At 40.4% G+C, this 17,311-nt stretch overlaps 1 long non-coding RNA gene and 1 pseudogene across 2 annotated transcripts in view; one reads left to right on the top strand and one right to left on the bottom strand.

The window, feature by feature from the left end:
- LOC106507912 (uncharacterized) overlaps positions 1 to 17,311 on the top strand; it is a 77,442-nt gene that overhangs the window by 27,192 nt on the left and 32,939 nt on the right. The gene's annotated exons all lie outside the window — the stretch shown is intronic.
- LOC110255602 (small ribosomal subunit protein uS12 pseudogene) lies at positions 6,288 to 6,786 on the bottom strand (annotated as a pseudogene).

Here is a 17,311-nt window from a genome sequence, read left to right on the forward strand (position 1 = left end):
TTTCTTTATTTCTTTAGTAGTACCTTCTTTTGTTTTAAATATTTTCTAGTATACCATTTTTATTTCCTTGTTCTTTCTTTTGGTGTATTTTGGTTTTTTGTTTCTGTCTTACTTATTTCTTTTAGTGGATTGTTCATCCATTCACCTACTAAAGGATATCTCATTGTTATTTTAATGTCCACTTCCCTATTGACATAATGATACTGAGCATTTTTCTTTTTTTTGTCTTTTTGCTATTTCTTTGGGCCGCTCCCGCGGCATATGGAGGTTCCCAGGCTAGGGGTTGAATCGGAGCTGTAGCCACCGGCCTGCGCCAGAGCCACAGCAAGGCAGGATCCAAGCCGCGTCTGCGACCTACACCACAACTCACGGCAACGCCAGATCGTTAACCCACTGAGCAAGGGCAGGGACCGAACCCGCAACCTCATGGTTCCTAGTCGGATTCATTAACCACTGCGCCACGACGGGAACTCCAGTATTTATCATATGGTATTTGTCTTTGTCTTTCTGGCTCATTTCACTCAGTATGAGATTCTCTAGTTCCATCCATGTTGCTGCAAATGGCATTATGTCATCCTTTTTATGGCTGAGTAGTATTCCATTGTGTATATATACCACTTTTTCTGAATCCATTCATCTTTTGATGGACATTTAGGTTGTTTCCATGCCTTGGCTATTGTGAATAGTGCTGCAATGAACATACAGGTGCATGTGTCTTTTTTCAAGGAAAGTTTTTTCTGGATATATGCCTAAGAGTGGGATTGCTGGGTCATATGGTAGTTCTATGTGCAGTTTTCTAAGGTACCCTCATACTGTTTTCCATAGTGGTTGTACCAATTTACATTCCCACCAGAAGTGCAGGAGGGTTCCCTTTTCTCCACACCCTCTCCAGCATTTGTTATTTGTGCACTTATTAATGATGGCCCTTCAGACTGGTCTGAGGTGGTACCTCATAGTAGTTTTGATTTGCATTTCTCTAATAATCAGTGATGTTGAGCATTTTTTCATGTGCTTGTTGGCCATCTGTATATGTTCTTCGGAGGAATGTCTATTCAGGTCTTTTGCCCATTTTTCCATTGGGTTGTTGGGTTTTTTGCTCTCACGTTGTATAAGTTGTATGTTTTAGAGATTAAGCCCCTGTCAGTTGCATTGTTTGAAACTATTTTCTCCTATTCTGCAAGTTGTCTTTTGGGGTGTTTTTATGGTTTCCTTTGCTTTGCAAAAGCTTGTCAGTTTAATTAGGTCCCATTGGTTTATTTTTGCTTTTATTTCCATTGCCTTGGGTGACTGACCTACGAAAACATTTGTATGGTTGATGTTAGAGAATGGTTTTTTTTTTTCAAGTTTTTTACATTTTATTTTATTTTATTTTTTGGCCTTTTTTGTTATATTCTTTTTTTTTAATTACTCAAATGAATTTATCACATCTGAAGTTGTATAATGATCATAACAATCTCACTTCACAGGATTTCCATCCCACAGCCCAAGCACATCCCCCCACCCCCCAAACTGTCTCCTCCAGAGACCATAAGTTTTTCAATGTCTGTGAGTCAGCATCTGTTCTGCAAAGAATTTCAGTCTGTCCTTTTTTCAGATTCCACATGTCAGTGAAAGCATTTGATGTTGGTGTCTCATTGTATGGCTGACTTCACTTAGCATTATAGTTTCTAGGTCCATCCATGTTGCTAAAAATGCCGGTATTTCATTCTTTTTAATGGCTGAGTAATATTCCATTATGTATATGTACCACATCTTCTTGATCCACTCCTCTGTCGATGGACATTTAGGTTGTTTCCATGTCTTGGCTATTGTAAATAGTGCTGCAATGAACATTGGAGTACATGTGTCTTTGCGAGCCATGGTTTTCTCTGGGTAGATGCCCAGGAGTGGGATTGCTGGATCTCTGTTTAGGATCTCTGTTTCCTTATTGAATTTCTGTCTAGAGGATCTGTCCATTGATGTGAGTGGGGTGTTAAATTCTCCTACTATTGTTGTATTCCCATCAATTTCTCCTTTTATGTCTGTTAGTATTTGCTATATGTATCTGTGTGCTCCTGTATTGGGGCATATATATTGATAATTGTAATATCCTCTTCTTGAATGGATTCTTTTATCATTAAATAGTGTCCTTCTTTGTCTTTTTTATGGCCTTAATTTTAAAGTCTATTTTGTCTGATATGAGTATTGCAACTCCTGATTTCCTATCTTGTCCACTGACATGAAGTATCTTTCCCCATCCCCTCACTTTCAGTCTATATGTGAGTCTCTTATAGACAGCATATTGTAGGCTCTTGCTTTTTAATCCAATCTGCATTCATTCCATTGACATTTAAGGTGATTAATGTTCAATATGTATTTATTGCCATTTTAAACCTTTTTTCCAGTTGATTCTATGTTTGTCCTTTGTTCCTTTCTTCTTTTATGTTGCATGATTTCCATTTATTTTATGCTTGTATACTTTTCTTTTTAGTTTTTGTGAATGTAATGTTTGGTTTTGATTTGTGGTTGCCCTGTTTTTTAACTATGTTAACCCCTTCCTGTATCTGCTTGCTTTAGCCCAATAGTCATATAGGCTCAAACACATTATCGAAAAGAAAGAGTCTAGATTTTCTAACTTTCCTTCTCCACATTCTATGATTTTGAAGTCCTTTTTAAACATCTTCATGTTTGTCCTTTTGCTGTTCCTTGTGTTTATCATCACTTTTACAGTAGGCTTTTTTCCCTTTAGATCTGTACAGTGGGTTATTTAAGTGATTGCTTTCCAATTGTGACTTCCTCCATCCTATTTCTTCTTACTTCTTTTTTATGTGGAGAAGCCCTTTCAGTATTTCTTTGAGGATGGGTTTAGTATTGCTGTACTCCTTTCAGCTTTTATTTGTTGGAGAAATTCTTTATTTCTCCTTCTATTTTAAATGATATTCTTGCTGGGTAGATTATTCTAGGCTGCGAATTGTTTCCTTTTAGAACTTTGAATGTGTCTTGCCACTGTCTTCTAGTCTGTAGTGTTTCTGTAGAGAAATCAGCTGATAGCCTTATGGGGGTTTCCTTGTGATTAACGTTTTGTGTTTCTCTTGCTGCCTTTAGAATCCTGTCTTAAACTTTTGCCATTTTTATTATAATATGTCTTGGTGTGGGCCTGTTTGGGTTCAACTTTTTTGGGGCCCTGTGTGCTTCCTGTATCTTGATATCTGTTTGTTTTTTTTTTAGGTTTGTGAAACTTTCAGACATAATTCTTCAAATATATTTTCAATCCCCTTTTCTTTTTCTTCTCCTTCTGGAATTCCTATTATGTGTAGATTGGCCTGCTTTATACTATCCCATAGATCTCTTATATTTCTTTCATGTTTTTTTCATTTGGTTTTCTGTCTGCCATCCTGATTGGGTGATTTCCATTATTCTATCTTTCCAGTCACTAATTCATTCCTCTGCATTATTCATTCTCCTCTTTAGTGCCTTTAGCTCAGTTTGCATCTCTGCAAATGAATTTTCTAATTTTTCTTGGTTCCTCTTTATATTTTCTAGTTCCTTTCTAAAGTAATCTGAATTACTATTTATATATGCTCTTAATTCCTTTATATTTCCTCTTAATTGCTTCAGTATTTTCACCATCTCCCTTTGAACTCAGTGTCTGCCAGACTGCAGAGGTCTGTTTCATTGTTTGCTTCTTCAGGTGAATTCTTCTGTTCTTTTAACTGGGAGTGGTTCCTGAGCTTCTTCATTTTGCTTATATTTTTCTTTTTCTGTGAATTTAGGGAAATTGAACTGTAGTCTTAGAGGGCTATTTCTATGCAAGAGTGCCCCTTTGTATTTTGTGGGTGTTTACTATTTATTTTTGGAGTGTGAATTTGGATATTTGCCACCTCTTTCTTTGGTGTGAGCAAGCTGTTATCCCCAGGATGCTGAGTATGTTTCCAGGGAGAAGGAGTCAGTGGGCAGGGCTAGTAGTCCTTGTCTGATTACTGGGCCCTTGACAGTAACAAGGACCTTCAGGAAAGTGGTGCTGGCTACTCCTAGTTGCAGAACCCTGGGAAGTTGTAATGAGCCTCAGGCAGATTTAGATGGTGCTCAAAGCATTTGGCCATGGCAGTAGCAGGGTGTGTGAGTTCCCAGGGGAGTAGGAGCAACAGCAGGTGGTGTTTGGTCACAATGCCCTCCTCTTTGGTGCCCTCTGGGGTGATTGGGGCTGCAAGTGGTGCCTGTTCATGGACCCCTGGTGGTGGTGGGCCACACCCACCTCTGGAGTCAGAGATAACTGCAGTGGTTTGCCTCCACCACCTGTAGACCCACTTAGCCCGTGTAGAAGGTGCTGCATAGGCTGCTCCTAGTGCAGGGTCCTGGGAAGACTGATCAAGCATGTGTGGGAGCTGCCTGGAGCATCTGGTAGTGGCAGTAGCAGGGCGGGTGTATTCCTAGGGGAGCAAGAGCAACAATGGGTGATGCTCAGTTGAAGTGCCCTCTTTTTGCCAACCTCTGAGGTGACTGGGGCCACTGGTAGAGATTGTTCATAGACCCCTAGTGGTGGCAGGCCATGCCTCCCTCTGGTTTCTGAGATGACTGCTGTGGTTTGTCCCCACGTCTATAGATCAAGCAAAAGGCACCGCATGGTGCTTAGCCCCCCACTGCCATTAGCCCCCACAAGAGGCGCTCAGCTACCCGTAGCCCAAACAAGAAGCACCTGGTCTCCCGTAGCCGGAGCACATGGCCTCTCGCCACCTGTAGCCTGCACCAGAGGCACCCTGCCCTCTGAGAGCCCACGCATGCACAGGGAGATTCCTATGGTGGTCAGCTTCTCCTCTCGTCCTCCCCAACAATGGCGCCTTGCTTCTCCTCTGGGCCCAGACCTCCGCCCAGGTTCCCTCTGCTGTGGCGTTCCACTCCCCAGCCCGTGGCACACCGCTCCCTAACCCTTCAGGCTGTCTCCACATAGTCAGTCCAAGTCATCTCCCCAGAACTGACCTCTGGAGCCTAAGTCTCAGCACCCAGCCCCCACCTGAGTGTCTCAGGCTGTGGTGCCCTGGGAGGTGGTACAGGTGATCTGTGCGGCTCTCACTCTGCTTTGCCTTCCTCAGTCCAGCTGCTGCACTTTTCTCAGCAACTTTGAGGTCCCCCTGTCTCGGCTGATCTCCTAGTCAGTTAGGTGGCTTCCCAGGGTGTGGGTTCCCTTCTTTCACAGCTCCCTCTCAGAAATGCTAGTCGCTCCTGATTCCTTTTCTCTCTGTCTTTTTCTCTTTTTTTTTTGCTCTACCCAGTTATGTGGAGGGTTTCTTGTCCTTTTTGGAGGTTTAAATTCTTCTGCCAGCATTCAGTAGATGTTCTGTGCAGATCATTCTTTATGCAGATGTGTTTTTTTTGATGTGTTTGTGGGAGAAGGTGAGCACGATGTCTTATTTCTCTGCCACCTTGCTCCTCTCCCAAACTTTCTTTTAATGCATTAAACCTAACTGGTGCCATTGGCAGCCTCAAGGGAGCATTTAAAGAATTATTTTGGAATTGCTCAGTTTAGATTGGGATTGGTCAAATTTGATGAGAATATGTCATATGCAGCTGGAATGATGGTCTCAGGGCTCATGTGTGAAGCTAAAAATTCAGACTTGCTAGTCTTACTCCTTTTTAATATTTTACAACTTTTCAAAAGAGAATAAGAGAACTTTGCTCCCTTCGCTCAGTAGTGCTTACCTAGACTGACTGTGGCTTTGTTATGGTGAAACAGAAATAAAAATTAATACCTGGCATATTCCTTTCTAGGTTTTGTGTAAAAGTATACATAGAAAGAAGAATTAATTTCTTCTGTAAAGTTCAGAAAGTTTGCTTGTACCTTTTTTTATCCTGCTGTTAATTGCTAAGGTTACGGATGTAACAGTGGACTTCAGAGACAGAGCCAAAGTTGAAATGCTCTTTTTTGTGCTGAAGTATAATTGATTTATTTTTATTTATTTATTTTTGGCATATGAAAATTTATTACTATCCTGCTTTTACCATCAAAACTTATGACATTGGGAGTTCCTGTCGTGGCACAGTGGTTAACGAATCTGACTAGGAACCATGAGGTTGCGGGTTCGATCCCTGGCCTTGCTCAGTGGGTTAAGGATCCGGGGTTGCCATGAGCTGTGGTGTAGGTTGCAGACGTGGCTCGGATCCCGCATTGCTGTGGCTCTGGTGTAGGCTGGTGGCTACAGCTCCTATTAGACCCCTAGCCTGGGAACTCCATATGCCGTGAGAGCGGCCCAATAAATGGCAAAAGAGACAAAAAAAAAAAAAAAAAAAAAAAAAAAAAAAAAACTTAATGACATTGGTCTCTCCTTCTTGCCATTGTAGAAGGCCAAAAGAGAGACGATGGCTATTTTGACAACCTTAAAACGGACTCCAGGAATGTCACCAACAGCATGACCTTTGTGACCAAATCCAGCAACCAGAACTTCATTATTTTCCTCATTGAAGTTCAAACAGCCATCATTGGGTACAAAGGCTGTGACTTTTTTGCCATTCTTGATTAGCTGAACCCTGACACACTTTCTGATGGCAGAATTTGGCTGTTTGGCTTCAACCCCTTTTCCAGTAGGCTTTTTCAAACACTATTCCCTTGGCATGAGAAGTGCCTCCAAAAGGGTTGGCCTTCAGGGCTGTGCCCAAATGGGCTTTCTTGTACTGTTTATCATGCCACTTCTGGTCCCACTGGTGACTCCAGAGCTTCCTGGCAGTATGAAGACTGAGACACTTGCCCATCCTGCCGGTGCCACAGGCCTGAGCAAAAGCTGAAGTATAATCGATTTATGATGTTGGGTTAGTTTTAAGTGTACAGCAAAGTGATCCATATACATTCTTTTTCAGATTCTTTTCCATTTTTTTCTAATATAGGTTCTGTCTCATAGCTTTGATGGGCCAAGAATTTAGAATGGCTTATCTGGATGGCTCTGGCTCAGGGTTTCTCGTGAAATTATAATCAAGATGTTAGCTGGGGCTGTAGGCATCTGAGGACTTGAGTTGGGCTGGGGGATCTGTTCCAAGAGGGCTCACTCACTAATTTTCCCACGGGTTATTATAGCTGTTGGCGGGAGGCCGCAGTCACATGCTTCAGAGGCTTCTCTCCAGGACCCTTTGAGTGTTTACATAGTGTGGCAGCTGGCTTCACCCAAGAGATGATCCAAAGGAGGAAGATTAAGAAGGAGGAGCCCAGGGAGTTCCCTTTGTGGCTGAGTGGTTGATGAATCCGACTAGGAACCGGGAGGTTATGGGTTTGATCCCTGGCCTTGCTCAGTAGGTTAAGGATCCGGCGTTGCCACGAGCTGTGGTGTAGGTTGCAGACGTGGCTTGGATCTGGCATTGCTGTGGCTCTGGTGCAGGCTGGCAGCTACAGCTCCAATTAGACCCCTAGCCTGGGAACCTCCATGTTCTGTGGGTGCAGCCCTAAAAAGACAAAAAAAAAAAAAAAAAGAGGAGCCCAGCCATGTCCTAACTTTAGTTATCACAATGGCTGCTTTCATTATATCCTATTTGCTAAAAGGCAAGTCACCAAGTACAGGTCACACATAAAGGGAGGAAAAATTGGCTCCGTCTCAGGAGGGGAGGAGTATCAGAGAATTAGTAGATATATTTGGAAACCACCACAGTTCTAGCCACAAATTGCTTATATTGCACACCTTTCTGGTTTGATAGCCAAATGACATCAAACCATTTCAAAAGAAAAAGAAATTTTTAGTCAGAACTATAATGCCACTATTTTACTGTAGACAAGCCTGTTGGAAAGGGGGTAGATATGAAATGTGCCCAGGAGCCCTGGTCCATGGCAGTTCCGAAATCCAGCTGGTCCTAAGTTGCTGTTCTTTTTTTCTTCTTCTTCCTCTTTTTTCCTTTTATTTTCTTTCCTTCATTGATTTTCTTTTTTCTTTGTTTCTGATTTTAGTGATTCCTGCTTTAAACTTTATTATTCCCTTCCCTGTACTTGCTTGAGGTTTATTTTGTTCTTCAGTTATTTTTTCTTTCATTTTATTGGAGTACAGTTGACTTACAATGTTGTATTAGCTTCAGTTGTACAGCAAAGTGAATCAGTCATACACATAACTAAATATAGCCATTTTTTCCCATATAGGTGATCACACTTTTTTTTTTTTTTTTTTTTTTTTTTTTTTTTTTGTCTTTTTGCCTTTTCTAGGGCCGCTTCTTGCGGCATATGGAGGTTCCGAGGCTAGGGGTCTAATTGGAGCTGTAGCCACCAGCCTACGCCAGAGCCACAGCAACGCAGGATCCGAGCCGCGTCTGCGACCTACACCACAGCTCACGGCAACGCCGGATCGTTAACCCACTGAGCAAGGGCAGGGACTGAACCTGCAACCTCATGGTTCCTAGTCGGGTTCGTTAACCACTGCGCCATGACGGGAACTCTAATCACACACTCTTGAGTAGATTATCCTGTGCTATACAGTAGGTTCTCATTAATCATCTCTTGTGTACAGTGGTGTGTATATGTTATTCCCACACTCCCTATTCCTCTCTCCCCACAATGGTTTTTACCTGTGGTAACCATAAGATTGGTTTTGAAATCTGAGAGTTTGGTTCTTTTTGTATCATTTATATTATATTCCACATATAAGTGATATCGTATGATATTTGTCTTTCTCTGACTTCACTCAGTATGATCATCTCTAGCTAAATTACTGATTTGAGACTTTTCCTTTTTTTCAAATGTATGCATTAAGTGATAAATATCCCACTTGGTGCTTAATTTGTGTCCCACACATTTTCTTATGTTGTATTTTCATTTTCTTTCAGTTCAGTGTGTTTTATTTATTTTCCTTGAGACTTCCTGTTTGATCCATGGTTTATTTAGAAGTGTGGTTTCATTTCAGATTATTGAAGATGTTCCTTTATCTTTTTCTTATTTCTAGTTTGATTCCATTGCCGTTAGAGAACATATTCTTATGATGTCAATTCTTTTAAGTTTGTTGAAGTTTCTTTGATAGCTCAGGATATGATCTATTTTGGTATATGTTCCATGAGTGATTAAGAAGAGTGTTACTGTATTCTTCATTTCTTGTGTTTCCATTTGGTTCTACTTTATATTTCCTATCACTTCTCTAAAACTTTCTATTTCCTTCCTGTGACTTTATATTTTTGTATTTGTTTCAAGAATATTTGTATTTGTTGTTGTTGAAGCATTTTTTTTTTTTTGGTCTTGAGTCTTTTTAGGGCCACACCTGTGGCATATGGTGGTTCCCAGGCTAGAGGTCAAATTGGAGCTATAGCTGCCAATCTAAACCACAGTCACGGCAATGCAGGATCCAAGCTGTGTCTGAGACCTACAGCACAGCTCACCGCAATGCTGGATCCTCAACCCACTGAGCAAGGCCAGGAATCGAACCTGCAACCTCATGGATATTAGTTGGACTCGTTTAACCACTAAGCCAGGACAGGAACTCCTGTTGAAGCATTTTTATCATGACTGCTTTAAATCCCTGACAATAATTGTAACATTTCTTTCATCTTGATCTCATTACCTATCATCATTTCCTATTAAGTCTGAGGCCTTCCTGGTTCTTAGTATAATCGATGTTTTTTTTTTTGGTTTTGACTGAAACTAAGAAATTTCATATGATGTCATGAGATTCTGGATCTTCTTTAAGCTTTTCATTTTAATTGGCTTTTCTTGACACCACTCTGGCAGGGGATGGGAGTGGCACTGTGTCCTTACTGCCAGGTGTAGGTAAAAGTCCAGATTCCCTACTTGGTTTCCATTGGTCCCCAAGGAAGTCTTCCTGGATTTTGCCATAAGGTGGGACTTCTACCTCCTACATGGTCTCTGCTCACAACTGTGGGGATGGCCTTGTTACCACTGGGCAATGGTGAAATTCCTGACTTTTTGCTAGGCCTCCTCTGACACCACCTACGCAGGGAGGGGAGGGTGCCTTGTTACTTCCCAGTAGGCATGAAAGTCCGGGCTTCCCACCTGATCGCCACTGAAACTACCTGGGCTTCATTACTGACTGGTGGGAGTAAAATCCTTGAATCCTTGCTTGCCCTTCTTCAGTATCACCCCAGAGGGAGTTGGGCACTTCGTTACAGCCTCCTGCAAGTAAACACTGAGGTACCCCAACTTGAACTATGTTGTGAGTGGGGATGGGGCCATAGTTTTTTCTGGGCTGTTGGGCTAGAGTGCAATCATTACTGTCTAAAAATTTTGTCTTGCTACTAGTCCCCTATCCTGTTTTTGTTTTTGGCAAGTGAGCAGGTTTTTTTGGTTTTTGTTTTTTTGGCCACACCCATGGCACACAGAAGTTCCCACGCCAGGAATCAAACCCTTGCCACAGCAGTAACTTGGACCACAGCAGTGACAGTGCCAGATCCTTAACCACTAGGCCACCACAGAACTCTGAGAGTAGGTTTTTATTGAAGGTTTTTTGTTTGTTTGTTTTTGTCTTTACCAATCAGTGTTTCCTGACTGCCATCTTCTTCAGATCCATGTCTGGGATGTGTGAGGCAGACAGAAAAACCAGGGCTCTCATGACTGCGTCATTCCTTAGGTCCCGAGGCCCTCTGTTGGTCTATCTTCTTCCATCCAACTTTCAGGGTCTTTTAAGTTTGTTTTATATGTCATGTATAAGATTTTTAGTTATACTTAGAGAAAAGTACAACTATCCCATGTTTCAAAAAACATAAGTCTCCACAATTTTCTTATAAACTAGGTAAGAGAAGAAAAGAACTCCAAACAAAATGGTGTTTATACTGTCTTTTTTTTTTTTTTTTTTTTTTTTTTTTTTTTTTTTTGTCTTTTTGCCTTTTCTAGGGCTGCTCCCGTGGCATATGGAGGTTCCCAGGCTAGGGGTCGAATCGGAGCTGAAGCCACCGGCCTATGCCACAGCCACAGCAACGTGGGATCCAAGCCATGTCTGCAACCTACACCAGAGCTCACAGCAATGCCAGATCCTTAACCTACTGAACAAGGCCAGGGATTGAACCCGCAACCTCATGGTTCCTAGTCAGATTCGTTAACCACTGTGCCACGATGGGAACTCCTATGTTGTCTTTTATGTTTACTTGTATAGTTGTCTTTATCATATTTTATTTTTCATGTGGATTAAATAACTGTTTAGTATCCTTTCATTTCAACCTGAAGGATAAATATTTCAAGTAGGGCAAGTCTGCTAGTGAAAAATTCTCTCCAGTCTTGTTTATCTAGAAATATTTTAATTTCTTCTTTATGTTTGAAAGATGGTCTTATTAAGTATAAGATTCTTGGTTGACATTCTTTTTTCTTTCAGCACTTTGACTGTTTCATCCCTCTGCCTCTGGCCTACACAGTGTCTGATAAGAAGTCATTTGTTAATCTTACTGAGAATTTCCCTGTGGGACTAATCCAGGGTCTCTTTGTCTCTTCTAGCTTTCCAGATTCTTTGTGTTTTGTTGGGTTGACTATGCTGTGTCTAGGTGCGGATCTTGGAGTTAATCCTACTTAGAGTTTGTAGTGCTTCTTGAATGTGCCGTTAATGTTTTTCATCAGTTTGAAACTTCTCAATATTCTTTGTGCCCATTTCTCTTTCTCCATTCATCTGAGTCTCCCATCTATCTGTTTCAGTATGGCTGATGACGTCCCACAGGACTCTGAGTCTGTTTATTTTTCTTCATTCTTTTTTCTGTCTGTTCCTCAGACTGGATAATCCCAACCAATTTTCCTCCTTGTGGATTCCTTCTTCTGACAGCTCAAATCTTTTTATTAAGATCCTCTCATGAACTTTTTATTTGGGTTATTGGGCTTTTTGGAACTCTGTATATTTCTATTTGGTTCATTTTTTATAATTTCTGTCTCCTTATTCTTTTTTATAATTTAACATTTTTGTAAATTTTAATTTTTCTTTTTTTTCCTCTCTCTCTTTTTTTCTTTTTCTTCTTCTTTTTTTTTTTTTTGTCTTTTCTAGGGCTGCACCCAAGGCATATGGAGGTTCCCAGGCTAGGGGTCAAATCAGAGCTGTAGCTTCCAGCCTACACTAGAGCCACAGCAACATGGGATCTGAGCCACATCTGTGACATGCACCACAGCTCACAGCAACACCAGATCCTTAACCCACTGACTAAGGCCAGGGATCAAACCCTCAACCTCATGGTTCCTAGTCAGATTCGTTAACCACTGAGCCACGACAGGAACTCCTAATTTTAATTTTTCTGTCTCTTTATTGGTATTCTTTATTTGGTGAGACATTGTTTCTATACCTTCCTTTAGTTCTTTAGATGTAGTTTTCTTTGGTTCTCTGAACATATTTATAATAATTTATTTAAAGTCTTTACCTAGTAGGTATAATATCTGAGCCTCATCAGGGTCAGATGAGGCTCAGATATTGCTTTCTGTGTGTTGAGGGGTGTAAGACCATATTTTCCTGTTGAAATTTTATGTCATTGAAAACTATCATTTAAAATAATATAATGTGGGGAGTTCCCATTGTGGCTCAGTGGTAACGAACCTGACTAGTATCCATGAGAACACAGATTCAATCCCTGACCCTGCTCAGTGGGTTAAGGATCCAGCATTTCTGTGAGCTGTGGTGTAAATCACAGATGCAGCTCGGATCTGTTGCTGTGGCTGTGGTGTGAGGTGGCAGTTGCAGCTGTGATTCGACCCATTGCCTGGGAACTTCCATATGCTGTGGGTGAGTCTTTAAAAAGACAAAATTAATAGTAACAATAATAATAATAATATTAATAATATAATGTGTTAACTCTGGAAATAATATTCCCCACCCTTTCCCCAAGGTTGGTTGTTGTTGCTGTACATTGTTGTTGCTGCCTATTTATTTAGTGATTTTTCTCAACTAATTCTATAAATTTTTCTCTTCTTTCTTGTACATAGCTAATGAAGTCTCTGTTCAGTTAGCTTAATGGTCAGCTGATGATTGAACAGAAATTTCCTTAAATCCTTTGAACCAATAATTCTCCATTCTTTGCAAAGGATCTGTTTGTGTGCTGGGATATGCCTTCAAGGCTCTGCCATGCAGGCTTTAACTATGGCTCAGCTTTCATTTCCAGGTTTTTTTTTTTGTTTTTTTTGTTTTTTTTTTTTTTGTTTTTTTTTTTTTTACAGCCTTAAGCTCTGCCAGAGGTTAGAAGTTAGATCTTATCTTCTCAAGTCTTTCCTGTGAATGTGCACAGCCCTGCACATGGGCATGGTTTTTCTAACATTCTGCCAATGTCCGAGATTTTCAAAGTCCCCTATGGATATCTCATTTCCCAAATTTTCCTTTTGAATTTTCTGATAGCCTCTTTTTAGCCCCAAATGGTATCGCAGTTTCAGGCAGCTGCAGTGTTAAAAACTGCCACTAATTGTTTTCTGCAAATGCCCTGGTGATAGGGCTGTTTACATTGAGTAAGCTCTGAATCAGGTTAAAGAAAGAAAAGATCCAAGAATAAAGCCTTTGGAGGAGATACCAGGCAGGTCAGATAACGACAGTTACTTAGGAAAGGGGCTTTAAAAGAGAGCTTTAATCCCATTCTGTGCCTTTCTCTTTGGCTAAATTGCTAGTTTTCACTGTGATTATGTGGATTTGGTTCCAAGATTATTGTGAAACTTGGGCAAAGGAGATGGGAAAGGATAAATAAGAAAGCTTTCTGTTTTTACCTAGATTCATCAGTTCTCCTAAGATTATTGCAAGTCTTGGGTTAACTCGCAAAGTTCTAATAAAGTTGATTCTGACCATTATTGCCAGTGTCTCATTGTGGATGATCCACAATGGTCTCATTGTGGTTTTCAATGGCCCTTTCTCTACTATCTAGAAATGTTTCTCTGCAGTGTTCTTTTAACACTTATTTAATCTACTCCATCTCCAACACTTCCCAAGTCCCTCTTAGAAGTTGACCTCTGCTCCTAGCTCAGAAGACACTGCATGGGAATTAACCTCAACCTTTTCCTCTAACCTATAAACACTCCATCCTCTTTCTGTCATGAGAGAAGAGGTGTCCTTACTCCCAAATAAAATTAATCACATCTCTGCTAAATGGCTTCTTGTCTCAGGGCAAAGTCTAAAGCCCTTGCCATAGCCTAAAATGATTGCTTTGGGTAGTGTGGCTATTTTAACAATATTAATTCTTCTAACCCAAAAGCATTGGATATATTTCCATTTATTATCATCTTCAGTTTCCTTCATCAATGGTTTATAGTTTTCAGAGTATAGTTCTTTCACCACCTTGGTTAAGTTTATTCCTAGATTTTTTTTAATGTGATTTTAAATGGGATTTTAACTTTCTTTTTCTCATAGTTCAGTTAGTATTAGAAAAGCAACACATTTCTATATATTAATCTTGTATTCTGAAACTTTATTGAATTCATTTATTCTAATAGTTTTGGGGTGAAGATTTTAGGATTTTTCTATAAAGTATCATGTCATCTGCAAATAGTGATATTTTACTTCTTCCCTTCCAATTTGTGTATTTTTTGTTTCTTTTCCTTGTCTGATTGCTGTGGCTAGGACTTCCAATACCATGTTAAATAGGAGTGGCAAATGTTGGCATCCTTGTCTTGTTCCTGAATTTAGAGGAAAAGCTTTCAGCTTTTGACCATTGAGTATGATATTAGCTGTGTGTCACAAATGGCCTTTATTAAGTTGAGATATGTTCCCTCTACACCTACTTTTATGAGAGTTTTAATCATAAATGATAAGGTTTTTCTCAAACTATTAAGATGATCTTGTGATTTTATATCCTCCCATTTGTTAATACAGTGAACACATTGAATGATATGTGAATATTGAACCATTCTTGTGTCCCTGGAGTAAATCCCACTCAATCGTGGTGGTATTGTTGGATTCAGTTTGCTGGTATTTTGTTGAGGAATTTTGCATCTATATTCATCAAAGATATTTGCCTGTAATTTTTTCTTTGGTAATATCTGCACCTATGGTGATCTTTTAAAGTCATTTTTGGAGTGTTCCTTCCTCTTCAGATTTTTGGAATAGTTTGAGAAGGTTAGGTATTAGTTCCTTTCTATATGTTTGTTAGAACTCCCCTGTAAAGCCATCTGGTCCTGGGAGTTCCCATCATGGCTCAGTGGTTAATGAATCTGACTAGGAACCATGAGGTTGCAGGTTTGATCCCTGCCCTTGCTCAGTGGGTTAAGGATCCGGCGTTGCTGTGAGCTGTGGTGTAGGTCACAGACATGGCTCCGATCCTGCGTTGCTATGGCTGTGGCATAGGCCGGTGGCTACAGCTCTGATTAGACCCCTAGCCTGGGAACCTCCATATACCGTGGGAGAGGCCCAAGAAATGGCAAAAAGACAAAAACAAAAAAAAGCCATCTGGTCCTGGATTTCGTTTGATGGAAAGTTTCTTAAAATCATAAATTCAGTTTCACTACTAGTGATCACTCTGTTTTTTTTTTTCTTGATTTAGTCTTAGCAGATTGTATGCTTCTATAAATTTGTACATTTCTTCTAGGTTGTCCAGTATGTTAGCATATAACTGTTCAGAGTGTTCTCTTATGATTTTTGTGTGCACCTCTGGAAGGTTGTTATTCCTCCTCTTTCATTTCTTACTTCGTTTGTGTGGGCCCTCTCTCTTTTTTTCTAGAGGCTTGTCAATTTTATCTTTTAAAAAAGCTCTTGGTTTTATTGATCTTTTTATTGTGTTTTGTTGTTATTGTTATTATTCTCTATTTTTAAATTTCCTCTCTGATATTTCCTATTTCCTTCCTTCTGCTGACTTTGGGCTTTATTTGTTCTTCCTTTCCTACTTCCTTTAAGTGGTAGATCAGGTTGTTTATTTGAGAGTTTTCTTTTTTTTTTTTTTTTGTCTTTTTTTGCCCTTTGTTGTCTTTTTGGGGCCAGACTTGCAGCATATGGAGATTCCCAGGCTAGGGGGCCAATCAGAGCTCTAGCCGCCGGCCTACACCACAGCCACAGCAATGCCAGATCCAAGCCGTTTCTGCAACCTACACCACAGCTCACAGCAATGCTGGATCCTTAACCCACTGAGCAAGGCCAGGGATCGAACCTGCAACCTCTTGGTTCCTAGTTGGATTCGTTTCCACTATGCCGTGATAGGAACTCTGAGTTTTCTTATTTCTTGAGTTTGGGTTGTATGGCTATAAACTTCCTTCTTAGAACTGCTTTTGCTGCGTCTCATAAATTTTGGAATGTTATGTTCCATTTTCATTTGTCTCAAGATATTTTCTTTTTTCTTTTTGTCTTTTTAGGGCCACACCCAGGACATGTGGAGGTTCCCAGGCTAGGGGTCAAACCAGAGCTGCAGCTGCTGGCCTACGCCAGAGCCACAGCAACTCGGGATCCGAGCCACATCTGCAACCCACACCACAGCCCACAGCAATGCCAGAATCCCAACCCACTGAGTAAGGCCAGGGATCTAACCCAAATCCCCATGGATGCCAGTTGGGTTCACCAACTTCTGAGCCACAGTGGGAACTCCTTAAGATATTTTCTGAATCCCTGCTTGCTCTCTTCATTGAGCCTTTTTTTTTTTTTTTTTTTTTGGTAACATGTTGCTTAATCTCCACATATTTGTGTTTTTCCCATTTTTCTTTCCATGATTGATTTCTAGTTTCATATAACTGATGTTGGAAAAATGCTTGATATAATTTGTGTCCTCTTAAATTTGTTGAGACTCTTTTTGCAGCCTAGCAAAAAAAAGTGATCTATCCTGGAGAACATTCCATGTGCACTTGAAAAAAATGTGTATTCTACTGTTTGGGGATGGGATGACCTATAGATGTCTATTAAGTCCAATTGATCTATTATGTCATTTAAGATCAATTTTGTCTTACTGATTTTTTTGTCTGAACAATCTGTTCATTTATGTAAGTGGGTGTTAAAGTCCCCCTACTATTATTGTTTTATTGTCACCTTCTCCCTTTGTGTTTGCTAATATCTGCTTTATATATTTAGGTGCTCCTTTATTAGGTGCATGCATGTTAATGAGTGTTATTTCCTTTTCTTATATTGATAACTTCATCATCATATAATTCCCTTCCTTGTCTTTTGTTATAGACTTTGTTTTTGTTTTGTTGTTTGTCTTTTTAGGGCCACACCCCGTGGCATGTGGAGGTTCCTAGGCTAGGGGTTGAATCAAAGCTATAGCTGCTCAACTATTCCACAGCCACAGCAATGCCAGATCTAAGCCTGTCTGTAACCTATACCCCAGCTCATGGCAACACCAGATCCTTATCCTTAACCCATTGAGCAAGGCCAGGGATCAACCCTGTGTCCTCATGGATGCTAGTCATATTCATTTCCACTGAGCCATGACGGGAACTCCTAGACTTTGTTTTGAAGTCTACTTTATCTAGTATGGGTATCATGACACCTGCTTTCTTGTCCTTTCTGTT

Source organism: Sus scrofa, chromosome 10 (genome assembly GCF_054392235.1).
Source record: "Sus scrofa isolate SSC_HxYL_T2T_F1_AM1 chromosome 10, Sscrofa_HxYL_maternal_Yorkshire_Landrace_v2.0, whole genome shotgun sequence".
In the NCBI taxonomy this organism is placed as follows: Eukaryota; Metazoa; Chordata; class Mammalia; order Artiodactyla; family Suidae; genus Sus; species Sus scrofa.